The sequence below is a fragment of the Erinaceus europaeus genome, chromosome 16, assembly GCF_950295315.1.
Source record: "Erinaceus europaeus chromosome 16, mEriEur2.1, whole genome shotgun sequence".
In the NCBI taxonomy this organism is placed as follows: Eukaryota; Metazoa; Chordata; class Mammalia; order Eulipotyphla; family Erinaceidae; genus Erinaceus; species Erinaceus europaeus.
Genome location: NC_080177.1, coordinates 83,581,111 through 83,595,048, shown reverse-complemented (window position 1 = coordinate 83,595,048; position 13,938 = coordinate 83,581,111). Strand labels below are relative to the sequence as shown.

At 41.5% G+C, this 13,938-nt stretch overlaps 1 long non-coding RNA gene across 1 annotated transcript in view; it reads left to right on the top strand.

Moving 5' to 3' along the window:
• LOC132533375 (uncharacterized) overlaps positions 1-13,138 on the top strand; it is a 169,225-nt gene extending 156,087 nt beyond the window's left edge. The window contains exon 3 of the long non-coding RNA XR_009545245.1: positions 13,089-13,138. This is a non-coding gene — a long non-coding RNA (uncharacterized LOC132533375). The remainder of the gene's footprint in view (positions 1-13,088) is intronic.
• Positions 13,139-13,938: the final 800 nt, after the last annotated feature.

Sequence of the window (13,938 nt, the reverse complement as noted above, 5' to 3'; positions counted from 1 at the left end):
GTGTAGAAAAAAAATATATAGAATGCCAACTAAAATAATTCAAAGAGTTGGACACTGAATATGAAAATGACTTAAGAAAAAACCTCTTTGTTTATCTTGTCTATGTACATGATAATACACACGGTGAACAAGCATTCTCCTTGATTGATCTTTTTAAGTATAATTAGCCTTAACTGATTAGGCAACATTGTCTCATTTTATATTTAACCACATACTTATTTGATACAATAAAAATAATATATATTTTAAATTTTTTATTATCTTTATTTATTAGATAGAGACAGCCAGAAATCGAGAGGCTAGGAGAGATAGGGAAGGAGACAGAGAGACAGCTGCAGCCCTGCTTCACCACTTGTGAAGCTTTCCCCCTGCAGGTGGGGACTGGGGGCTTGAACCGGGTCCTAAAAAATACTGTTTTTTTCCTTTTTTTTATTATAGGGGAATTAATGTTTTACATTCAACAGTAAGTACAATAGTTTGTACATGCATAACATTCCTCAGTTTCCCATATAACAATACAACCTCCACTATGTCCTCTGAATCCTTCTTGGACCTGTATTCTCCCCACCCACCCACCCCAGAGTCTTTTACTTTGGTGCGATACGCCAATTCCATTTCAGGTTCTACTTGTGTTTTCTTTTCTGATCTTGTTTTACAACTTCTGCCTGAGAGTGAGATCATCCCATAGTCATCCTTCTGTTTCTGACTTATTTCACTCAACATGATAAAAAAAATAGTATTTTTGGAGTAAACTTGTTAAAGTATTTTCACAACATTTAATTCTTTATTTTCCTTAAGTTTTTATTTATTTATTAATGAGAAAGATATGAGGAGAAAAAGAACCAGAGATCACTCTGGTACATGTGCTGCTGGGAACCAAACTCAGGACCTCACGGTGAGAGTCCAACCCCGTATCCACTATGCCACCTCCCAGACCACAGAGCAGCTCATTCTTCCATCAGATAATGGAATACCATCACCCTGAAAGGAGACTTCTTCGGGCCAGGAGGCAGGCAGAGGCAGGCCCCTAACAGGGCTGGGAGCCAGCTCCCCTGCACTCCCCTGGGCTCTGGCCCTGCTTGGCATCTGCCCTCTAGGTCAGTCTCCCTGCTCAGTTCCCAGGGCAGCTGCACAGAGGAGCTGCCCCCTGGGCATGTAGCAGGGGTCCATATACCAAATCACCGAAAAGGATGGACGGACAGATGGGCAGTCGACCCAGAGGTGGGTGGGCTGCCGCTATACAATTATCATGTGCAGCCACAGTAAGTGAAGAACATACTGACATCTTGTGTGGCAGCAGAAACAGAGAGAGGGAGAGAGAGAGGGAGAGAGAGAGAGAAGAGCTAGAAGGAGTTATGTGAAGTGAGCTAAGCCAGAAAGAGAAAGATAAGTATGGAATGAGCAGAAGCTGAGAAAAAACAACAGAAAGGGAAATGCAAAGTAGAATTTGACTGAGTTTGGAGTATTTGCAATGGAGCTATAAACTCTGGGGGGAGGGGAGGGTAGATTTTCAGCTCTACTGTAGGGGGTAGGGGCACACACCTTTGGTGGGAATGGTGTTAATATACAGTCCTATTAAAAATAATAAAAAGAAAATACATTTAAAAAGAAAGAAAAAAACAAAACAAACATATAAAAAAAAGAGCAACAGCGTATCAGGCGGTCAGCAAACGTCAATGCCAGGGCATCACCATAAGGTTTGCGAAAGCATTTGCTATACTTCATGGGAAGTACAGGAGCAAACGAGAACATTTTAATTTCTAGGCCACGCTGCGTCATCCTGCATGCCAGGCCAATCAAAACACTTCCTGTTGACTTCACAGCTTTCACAAATGCAACATTTCAGAAGTGATATTTACTTTCAACACTCTGTCTCATCATGGCCTTTAAATAACCACGAAGCTCAAAAAGATCAGGAAAAGCAACGTCAGATTTCTGAAACTGTAGACCACTATCCCCAATGTCAGATTTCTGAAACTGTAGACCGTTATCCATGTAGGTCCACTGATAGCTTTGAAATCAGTCTAAGTAGCCATGCTGTTCTGAGTTACTGTTTTGCCCAAAACAAGACACTTAAAAATTCTATTTCTAGTTTACAAGTTATATGTGTTCATAAATTTTTCAAGCTGTTAAAAGCATAACCCCATAAGCATAAGAAAATTCTACTTTGGGAGTCGGGCTGTAGCGCAGCGGGTTAAGTGCAGGTGGCGCAAAGTACAAGGACCAGCATAAGGATCCCGGTTCGAGCCCCCGGCTCCCCACTTGCAGGGGAGTCGCTTCACAGGCGGTGAAGCAGGTCTGCAGGTGTCTATCTTTCTCTCCCCTTCTCTGTCTTCCCCTCCTCTCTCCATTTCTCTCTGTCCTATCCAATAACGACAACAACAATAATAATAACTACAACAATAAAACAACAAGGGCAACAAAAGGGAATAAATAAATAAAATAAATATTTAAACAAACAAAACAAAAAACAAGAAAATTCTACTTTATATTTTACAGAACTATATTCTATTTTATAAAAGCAATCATCGCTGACATTAGATTAACATTATTCCAGACACAGGTGTTATGTGATTTGTTGTATACAGAGATAAAATAGAGATAGATTCCTATATACATATAAAAGGGGCTTGGGGGAGTCCCGGTGGTAGCATGGTGGGTTAAGCTCACAAGGCTCAAAGGGCAAGGACCAGCATAAGGATCCCATTTGGAGCCTCCAGCTTCCCACATGCAGGGGAGTCGCTTCACAGGTGGTGAATCAGATCTCCAGGTGTCTGTCTTTCTCTCCCCTCTTTGTCTTCCATTTCTCTCTGTCCTGTCCAACAACAACTACAACAATAAAACAAGGGCAACAAAAGGGAAAATAAATAAATAAATAAATAAATATTTAAAAAAAATTGTGGGAACTTAATGGGAATTATAGTTAAGTCGGAATATGGCTTTAACAGTGTTAATTGTTTCTGTTCATAGACACGGAATAGCTTTCCACCTCTCTGTATCCTGTTATGTTTCCTTGAGTAGTAGCTTATGATTTTCAGTATACAAGTCTTTTTTGCTTCTTAGGTTTATTCCTAGACATTTTGTAATTTTGCTACTATAGTAATTAGGACTGATTTCTGGATTTCTTCTTCCCACTAAGTATTTTCACAAGGGACTGACACCAAATTTTGAATATTAACATTGTAGTTTGACACCTTACTATATTGCCTGATAATTTCCAGGAGATTCCTGCTAGAATCTTTAGGTTTTTCTATGTATACTATCATATCGTCTGAAAATAGAGAGTTTAACTTCTCTCCAACCTGCATCTGTTTAATTCCTTGCTCTTGCTGAATGACTGTGACGAGAACCCCCAACGCTATGTTGAGTAGTAATAGTAATGGTGATGATAGTGGGCAGCCCTGTCTGGTACCTGATCTAAGTGGAAATGCTTTTATTTTCTCACTATTTAATGTGTTGGTTGTAGGTTTAGCTGTATTTGGACTACACTGGATTAGGAATTTTCCATCTATTCCCATTTTTGTAATATTTTGATTATGAAGGGATGTTACATTTTTTAAAGGCTTTCTCTGAATCTATTGGGAATATACCCTATGGAATCAAACACACTCAAGCAAAAAGATCTGTGTATATTAACATCCGTAGCAGCTTAATTTCTAATAGCCAAAATCCAGAAGCAACATAAACATCAGGACACTGAAGCTTCTGGAAGTAACCTAGTTGCCCAACAACAGATGAGCAGCTGATTAAGTTGTGGTCTATATACACAATGGAATATTACTCAGCTATTAAGAATGGTGAATTCACCTGCTTCACCTCATCTTGGATGGAGCTGGAAGGCATGTGAAATGAGATAAGTCAGAAAGAGAAGGATGACTATGGGATGATCCTACTCATAGACAGAAGTTGAGAAATGAAAACAGAAAGTAGAAACACAGAGTAGAACCTGGACTGGGTTTGGTGTATGGCACCAAAGTAAAAGACTCTGGGGAGGGGTATCAGTGTGGGGGGGAGGTAGGGAGGGCTTTCAGTCCCTGGTGCAGGATGGTGGGGGAGAGCCTAGGCGGGAGGTGAAAGCCTTTTGCAGAAAATCGGGAAATTTTGCACATTTCAACAACTATACTTACTGTCCACAACAAACCCCCCTCTGAATTAAATTATGATAATAATGGGAAAAGGTACAGGCAGAATCTTTTCCAAAGAAGTAATCCAAAGGGTTAATGGGCATATGGAAAATGCTCGAAATTACTAATTATTTGGGGAATGTTAATAAAAACCATGGGATACCACTTCACACCTGTGAGGACTTCACACACGAGAAAAGACAGACACAGCAACTGTCTGAGAGGCTGTGGGGATGGAGACTCTCCTACACAGCTGGCAGAATGTACGTTAGTCCAGCCCCTGTGGACAACAGTCTGGCGATTCATCTGAACTCAAGAAATGGAGCTGCCCAGTAATCTCTCTTCTGAGGATTCACGCAGAGAAACCAGAAACATCTGAAAAGACCCGTTCAGCTGTGTGGTGTGTAGCAGCCCAAATTTGGAAGCGACTCTGATTTCCAGTGAGAGATGACTGGCTAAAGAAGTGCTGGTACAGACACACAAGGGAGAACCATACAGCTGTTAAAAATGATGAGCCCCCGGCTCCCCACCTGCAGGGGAGTCGCTTCCCAGGCGGTGAAGCAGGTCTGCAGGTGTCTGTCTTTCTCTTCCCCTCTGTGTCTTCCCCTCCTCTCTCCATTTCTCTCTGTCCTATCCAATAACAACATCATCAATAGTAACTACAACAATAAAACAACAAGGGCAACAAAAAGAAATAAAGAAAGAAAAAAATTATCCAAAAACAGAAAAACAATGAGGCCAAAATGCTGCACTCCACAGCAGTGACTAGTCTTCTATTGTAGCTGCCCATTAGACTGTTTCCTTCCTTCCTTCCTTCCTTCCTTCCTTCCTCCCTCCCTTCCTTCTTCCTTTCTTTTTTCTTTTTCTCTTTTTACTGCCAGAGTTATTGCTGGGACTTGGTGCCTTCATAAGGAATCCATGATTCCTAGTGGACACCTTTTCCCCCATTCTTTTATTGGTAGAGAAATTGAAAGGGAAGGCGAGGTTAAAGAGGGAGGAAGGGAGGAGAGAGAGAGGAAGGGGAGGGCGGTAGCAATACTTCACTGCTAGTGAACATTTTTCCAAGTAGTTGGGGCCCAGGGACTTGAACCCAGTTACGTTCACTGGTCTAGACTCTTTTTCTTTTTCTTTCTTCTTTCCTTCTTTCCTTCCTTCCTTCCTTCCTTCCTTTTTTTTTTTTTTGGCCTGCAGGGTTATCGCTGGGGCTCGGTTTCCGCACTACAAATCCACTGCTCCTGGAGGCCATTTTTTCCCCATTCTGTTGCCCTTGTTGTAGTTGTTACTATTATTGTTATCATAGCTATTGTTGTTGGATAGGCCAGAGAGAAAGCAAAAGAGGAGGGGAAGACAGAGACCAGAGATGGGGAGAGAAAGACAGACACCTGCAGACCTGCTTCACAGCCTGCAGGTGGGGAGCCGGGGCTTGTGCTTTGCACCATGTGCGCTTAACCCACTGCGCTACTGCCTAGCTCCCACAGACTCTGTTTCTTCATGTCGCGAGTAGGGGCGTAGAACAAGTCCTTACACAACTGGTCTTTGTATGTTTTAGCTCTTTATTTTGCTGACACTGTACTTTCTCCTTTTTGTGTCACAATGGAAAGCTAGGAATTCTAGCAGGAAGAAAGAATCCTGCAAACGTTATATTTGTTGAACTTGACTTTGTTTTTTCCTCTGAGCAAAGATTCTGTCCAATAGATGCACATATTCCTACCGTGGCTGAAGTTTCTGTTAGAACACTTAGTCTGCAAGGAAACACTGACATTTTGATCAGCAAAACCACTGAGCTGTGCAGTGCAGCACCCTGACAGCAGTAAGTCTACCCTGGGTTACACTTCAGCTGAACAGCTGTGCAGAGGGTCTCCTGCAGTCGGGAACAATTCATTGTCTTTTTGAGGAAGGGGGGAGATTATCAAAATCTATTGCCTCCCATTTATGTAATTAATCACTGTTGACCAGCTTGTCCCAGCCCCAAAGAGCAAGGCCGGCGGGGAGAGGCTTCCCGTGAAGAAACCAAGAGGCCGCTCCGCAGGTCTGGCTTTGTTGGCCAGTACTCCAGCTTCCCCCTGCTTATCCCTGTGGTCTATTTACATAACCAGTTACCTCGGGCACTGGTTTAATCCCCACTGGTTCACGATGTCATTTTGCTCCGCCCCCTCCCATAGTACACCCTGATTTCCACCAATTTCTTTTCACTCCACCCTCTACATCACATCCTGTTTCCACCCTCCTTGGCCAGTATATATACAGCTGCTCTTCTGTTTGAACACACTGGGGATTGCCTTCCGGCTCCGAGAGTTCCAGAGTCTCTCTCCTGCGAGCTATGGGCACGAGTTCCTGATCCCTCTCCCACGCAGCAGCCTAGGGTGGCTCCAGTTGGGTTCTCTCCAACCCAGAGAGCACGTGCTCGCGAAGAAGCCCCCTCAGGCTCTCCCGGCATGACTTCACGATTCATCACAGGGCTCTGAAGCTGCCATGAAGGTTGCCTGCAAGGGAAGTGAAGGGTCAGCAACATGACACTGGAAGCCCTTTCAAGCCGTGCCAGAGCCAGTATCAAACACTTGTCTGCTTTTCACTGGGGGGTTATTCTCTTCTCTTTGCTGTGTCCTCTCAATATTGTTGTGGAACGAAAGCTGTAGAGAAAGACACTCCCCAAAGAAAGGAATGCTGATCCCTTACTTATCACCACCAGTGCTGGTGATTTTATTTCTCTGCACGCTTGTTGTTATCTCTCTTTAATCAGGACTCTGTAAAATTAAAAACAACATGAGTCAACCAAGGTTTATTACAGGAGCAATAGAGTGAAAATCTCTGTTTCTTTTGCTGAGTGTATCACAGGGTTTTCTTTTGAATGTTGCATATTTCATTTATATATATATATATATATATAATTTTATTGTTGTAGTTATTGGTGTTGTTGGATAGGAGAGAGAGAAATGGAGAGAGGAGGGGAAGACAGAGGGGGAGAGAAAGACAGACACCTGCAGACCTGCTTCACTGCCTGTGAAGCGACTCCCCTGCAGGTGGGGAGCAGGGGGCTCGAACCGGGATCCTTACGCCGGTCCTTGCGCTTTGCGCCACCTGCGCTTAACCTGCTGTGCTACCGCCGGACTCCCCTATTATTTATTATTGTACAGAGACAGAGATTGAGAAGGAAAGCAGGAGAGAGAGAGAGGGAAAGAGATGGGATGGCGGTCTGAGGCACTGTGGAAACTCAAAGGGGCATGGCTGTGGACCTTGGTAAAGGTAGGCTTCACTCGTGGGATTTGCTCTGTGGACAGTGGTATTGATGGTCAGACTCTCCTACTGCTTCTAGGATCTTATCCCTTCCCAACTATTTCCGCATTCACAAGCCTCACTTGCCAGGGCTAGAAGAATGAAGCGCTCCTGAAGGGCTCACTGGCTCCCCTCCTCAGACAGCTGGCTTCCCCTCACCAGGAATTAGTCACTTAAGGCTGACTCTTCAGTATGCCACTTGGGCCTGTTCAATTCTGGTCGTGTTATTGAAACCTCAGCAGTAAGACTTCAGTGCCAAAGACCTAATGGCTTCCTTTCCTCCCATATCATGAGCCTGACAGATTTCTCTTTGAAGACAGATGATCCTTTCCTAATCAGGCACGTGGAGAAGTGGACCTAGATGCTGAAGTCTTACGACTCCCGCTTGGTGGAAACCTCTACTCCCTAGGTTTGACAAACAAGGCTTAGTATCCTTGCGGAGACCTACCACTTCCTGCTAGAAGCTGATTGAAGAGGCTTGTGAATCGCTGTCGTATAGTTGGATATATTGTTACTCTCCCAGCGAATCATACGCAATTTCTTTTTCAGGTTCTCAGTAATAATACACTTGTGTTTTAGCATTTAGCATGCCTTCTGTCAAGATCCACACACAGTTGTTGGATGTCTGGTATTACTTTAGATTCTTTTTTGTGTAATGTTGGTATTGGTGAGCTGGTGTCATTTCAAAGAATCTGAATTCCAGCACTGTGATGAATCCCTCTCCAAGGCGCTAGTAGGCGCTTCAGCTATTTCTCAGGAGGTTCCTCATCAGATTGTTTCAGGAGATTGACTAAAGAGAATGAAGGTCATCAGGAGATTAAGGGGAATTTTAAAGGAGGCATGTGGTATATAGTGGGCTGATTTTATTTCTCTCCTGCCCTTGATTCTGGTGTTTTTTTTTTCCCCCACTGGAATATTATTATGTGGACAAAGACACAGGAGAGGATGAGATTGAATGAGGACTCTTCCACGTTCGTGGCAACTCTTTCTGATAGAGATTCCCTATGCACTGCATATGTTTCTATCACACTGAGATTGAAGCAGGTCTCTGTATCCTGCGCTTAGCCTTGAGATCTAAACTTAACTTATGGGAGTCGGGCGGTGGCGCAGCGGGTTGAGCGCAGGTGGCGCAAAGCGAAAGGACCCACGTTAAGGATCCTGGTTGGAGCCTCAGGCTCCCCACCTGCAGGGGAGTCGCTTCCCAGGCAGTGAAGCAGGTCTGCAGGTGTCTGTCTTTCTCTCCCCCTCTCTGTCTTCCCCTCCTCTCTCCATTTCTCTCTGTCCTATGACATCAATAACATCAACAATAATAACTACAACAACAATGAAAAACAAGGGCAACAAAAGGGAAAATAAATATAAAAATAAAAAATATATAAACTTATAATTTCATATCGTGAAGTATTTTTTCCAGATTTTGTGTGTCTAACACACCATTGGCACTATGTCAGTTGAACAGATTCATAACATCCTTCCATTTTTTTCAGTATTGCGTCTATGAAGTATGGATTTTTTTTTTACATATTAACTCATTTCAATTTGTCAGTGTAACATCAATAAGAAATCAATGAATAATCACATGTATAATGACTTTAGATAGTTTCCTGCATAGGACGATAGATCACATGTGTCTGTATTATGAATACAAACTTCACCAGTCAAATTGAGATCCGTGCAGTATCTGTTGTTGAAACAAGTGTCATGTTAAGCCAAAGGCGGTAGTCTTGACTGAGCAGAAGGGAAGGAAGAAGGAGGTGTGTCACAGAAAGCAGAGAGTGAGTCTGTAGGAGATCTTCACTGCAGTTCACCTTGTTATCTGACGATTCAAGAAAACAAATGAATCTATAAGGAGACATAGAGATAATGCAATGAAGTTTTCTTTTTCCCTCTATTGGGGGGATTAATGGTTTACAGTTGATAGTAAAATATGGTAGTTGGTCCAATTCAAGTGTGACTTCTTTTTTTTTTTAAATTAAAAACATATTTATTTATTTATTCCCTTTTGTTGCCCTTGTTTTATTGTTAATGATGTCATTGTTGGATAGGACAGAGAGAAATGGAGAGAGGAGGGGAAGACAGAGAGGGGGAGAGAAAGACAGACACCTGCAGACCTGCTTCACCGCCTGTGAAGTGACTCCCCTACAGAGATATATATTTTCCTTTTTATTGTGTGTGTGTGTGTGTGTAAGATTATCTAGTCATGAGCACAGATGTTTTGTTTCGTTACTACATTTTCTGAGTCTAGATTAAGGTCTGATGTGTAGTGATTGCTTTATAAGTTATCAGTATTTGTTGAATGAATGAAATTTTTCTAGATCAGATCTTCACAAAAGCACAGATAATGGCCTAAAGCTAGATTAGATTTGGAAGACCAATTAAGTGATAGTGTAATAACATGTTTGAACCACCCATTTGAAAAATAACTGGCAAGGTATTCTGATTGAAGGTGGCTGGGAGCTAAGTAGATAGAATATGCCATCCATGTGAATTGTCTCTCTAATCAGAAAAATGAAACAAGACAGATTCACTGTCTGTCCTTCAAGAGATAATCACGTGGCTGATCACTATTATTTATGACTCTAGCATTTTTATTCTCTCTGTAGAGAAATGAGTTACCAATAGCAGCCATATAAAAGTATTTATTTTCAGTGGCTGTGTCTGTGCAAGGTAACCTGATTTTAGTTGTCAAAATCCATAGCATTTATAAACTCCTTGGAGACAACAGCTAAGTTAAGAAAAAACTGACCTCATGGAAATTTTCACAAGAAAAGAAAGACAAAAAAGTGGGGGCTGGGCGGTAGCACAGCGGGTTAAGCGCATGTGGCGCAAAGCATAAGGACCAGCGTAAGAATCCCAGTTCGAGCCCCCTGGCTCCCCACCTGCAGGGGAGTCGCTTCACAGGCGGTGTGGCAGGTCTGCAGGTGTCTGTCTTTCTCTCCCCCTCTCTGTCTTCCCCTCCTCTCTCCATTTCTCTCTGTCCTATCCAACATTATTGACATCAGTAACAATAATAATAACCACAAAGACAATAAAACAAAAAGGGAAAAATAGTCTTAAAATAAAAAAGAAAGACAAAAAGAAACCACAAAGTGCTCAGCTGACAAGTTTATAATGTTGTGTTCCCTGAAAGAGTAGTATAGGAAAGTATTTGAAGACATATGCTGGGAATATAAATGTAATAGAAGGCTTGGAATTAAACAGAAGAACTTGAGTTTGGGTTTGATACACATGGGAAGTTAAAAAAATAAAGTTTATATAGTGAAGAAGAAGAAAAATATCCTTAGAGAGACAGAGAGACAGCATAGTGGTTTTCAGGTTCAGTCCCCTGCACCATCATAATCTAGAGTTGAGCAGTGTTCTGGCTTCACTCTGTGTATCATTCTGTCTCTTTTTTTTTTTCCTCCAGGATTATCGCTGGGGCTCGGTGTCTGCACCACAAATCCACTGCTCCTGGAGGCTATTTATTTTTTTCCCACTTTGTTGCCCTTGCTGTTGTCTTTATTGTTATTATTGCCACTGATGTCATTGTTGGATAGGACAGAGAGAAATGGAGAGAAGAGGGGAAGACAGAGAGAGGGAGAGATCAACACCTGCAGACCTGCTTCACCGACCCCTCTGTAGGTGGGGAGCCAGGAGCTTGAACCCAGATCCTTAACTCTGGTCCGTCCTTGCCATGTGCACTAAACCTGCTGTGCTACCACCGCCCAACCCAGTCATTCTGTGTCTATCTCAAAAAAAGAAAGAAAAGAAAAAAGAAAAAGAAATAAGTAAACATGTTTTAAAAGAAAGTGAAAGAGGGGTGGGCAGAGTCTTGGTTCACCTGCTTGAGTGCACCTTGCAATGCACAAGAACCCAGGTTTGAGCCCCCAGCCCCACCTGTAGGGGGAAAGCTTTGGGAGTGATGTTTTATTCTAAAGCTCTCATACTTTATATGTTTTATGGAAGGTTCCTGTCTATTTTCTGAAGAGTATTATGCGAAAATCTCTTTGAAAGTCACTTGCAGTGTGATCTTCTTTGAGTAAATATCTAGTGGCCTCTGCTAAGTCCAGCTACCCCTAATGAGTATGACAATTAGTACATAGCCTACAAGATATACAGTGTCATTGGCTTTGGTATCTACAATTCTTTGACATTCTTACTGCTTGGAATTTAAATGACCATTTCTAGCTGGTTTTCAGAAGCTACAGAAAATGTGGGCAGTTTGGTTCATGGTGCTTTCCTAGACCATGTCAACTAGAATAAAACAAGCCCAACTGATCAAGGCCAGAGAAGCAGTTGAATCACTTTGATCTGTTCTCTTTCAATGTCACTCCGACTGAAATATTACACTTCGATTTCTAAATTTCTGACATAAAAAAGAGCAGTGCTCACTAATGACATAAGCTAGGGGCTGAGGCCCAGGGGGCCTGGGGTCAGATGTCAGCAAATAGGACTGTTTCTCTTGTTGGCCGTATGTCCTCACTCTGCTCATAGGCGCACATGTGTTTAGGACAAGCTGACCAACCTGCACACTGAATTCTCAGGCTGGTGGTGATGCACCTGGTAGAGTGTATAGATTACCATGCTTAAAGATCCAGGTTCAAGCCCCTGGTCCTCAGCCCCTGGGTAAGAGCTTTATAAATAATGAAGAGGTGCGGCAGGCGGCTCTCTTTTTCCTTCCCTCTTAATTTCTCTCTAAATGATGAAATTTTCAAACAAATAACCAACACACTCAATCGCATGTTAAATATCTTTTAAGAGATTCTGTACTTACAAATCAAAATATAGGTGATTTTCCCATATGTGAAGTAGTATAGACAAGCTGTAAAACAAGATTTAAGCACTTCTCGCAATGCATTTAGGATTAAGAACATACTGATACTAGATCTCTTGGAAAACTATTTTTCAGTCTAATCAATTGTTGTTGAACCTCCGTCCTTGGCTATAAAATTTACTCAGTTCATATCAATGTACCTCAACCATTCGTATGAAAATGGATCTCTTAATTTTGTGGTTTCATTCTTTCTCCTCTCCTGGCTTTTGCCATTCTGAAGTTATGTTGTCAGATATATAAAGAGATATAGAGGTATATAAATAGAGATAGAGAGATAGAGATAGATAGAGAGAGAGAGAGAGATACCTAGTCAATCTGGGCCATGGAAATGATTAGTAGGCTTCCAGCTGAGTCATCTTGATAGCTCAGTTTTTTTATGTACTTTACTCACTCAACATGTGGGCAAGGAAGTAGAAGCTATAAGTTAAAGTGTTATCTGATAGAGATAAATAAAAATACTCATTGATCATACTAGGTACACAAACCCTTTGCCTTACAAACGGTGAGTTCATAGAGGAGGATATTTGAGCTACGCTTTGATATGAAGGTGGCATTTTTCAGGGTAAGATAATTTTGCTAGAGGGAAAAATATAAAATGCACAAGAATATGTTATCTGTTTTGAGTTATAGCAAGACTTTAATGTGGAAGGGAATAAAAAATATCTACTCAAGCTTATTCAAGGGATAGTGGAAATGTTCTTTAAAATGTACTGTAATCTCAGTGAGGATAGCATCCAAGAATTGTCATGAATTCAAGGGAATCTGTTGACATTTCTGTCTGGCATGACTGCACACCCTTAATGATGAGCACACTTGTTCCAAGGCTACATCTCTTTTGGTTTCACTTTTTATTCCCTTCTCTCTTGTTCTCCCTATAGGTACACAACTGAGCCCTTTCTGTCTTCAGACTCTGCATGACGCCCAGGTCAGTTCTTTATAAAATTATTTATCTATTCCTCAGTATATGAAATATCCATATCTCAGTCTGTCAGTGGAGAAATATGGTTGGCCTAGTTCTTGTTTTTAATTCAGAGCACAACAATGTTATTTCAGTCTACTCTGCTATAACCTGAAGAGAACGGTGTTGTCATTATATCTCTGAGGTCTACAAAGACCTTCTCTTGTCTAAGTCTATTGTATACTGATACAGCTCAAACGGCTAGTTCATTATGGCAGGTGTAAATGCACTTTGTATTTGGAAGTCAATGAAGTGGAGTTATGAATTATCCTTTTTGTTATACTACTCACATTGATCCTCGAACTATAACAAATGAGATACTCTAAAATTTTAAACATTGGAACTTCATAATAATACCAGACCTTTAAAAACATTCCCTGGGGCTTTGTGAAGAAGAATATACCACGATTTAGAGAGAACAGGGGATAATCATGGTGATCCAGGCTATTGATGAGGAATGATTAGTCAAAATGACAGGCGCCACTCCTGAACTTGATGGCACATTTAAAACACACACAATCAGCTTTTTGCTTCTGGAATGTTAAGGGAAGAAAATATTCCATCGCTATCTTAAAAAAAATGATTCCATAAGGAATAAAAACTATAAAAGATAAGAGTAATCAGGAAAAAAAGTGAACTAGAATCCAGAGAAAAAACTATGTCAACTATATTGCTTTTCATGTAGGGAAAGGTTAGTTGTAACCTTTGTCTGTTTAAAAATAGTGGCATGTATTGTGTTACAGATTGATTAAAACTTTTGCAGGTATGAA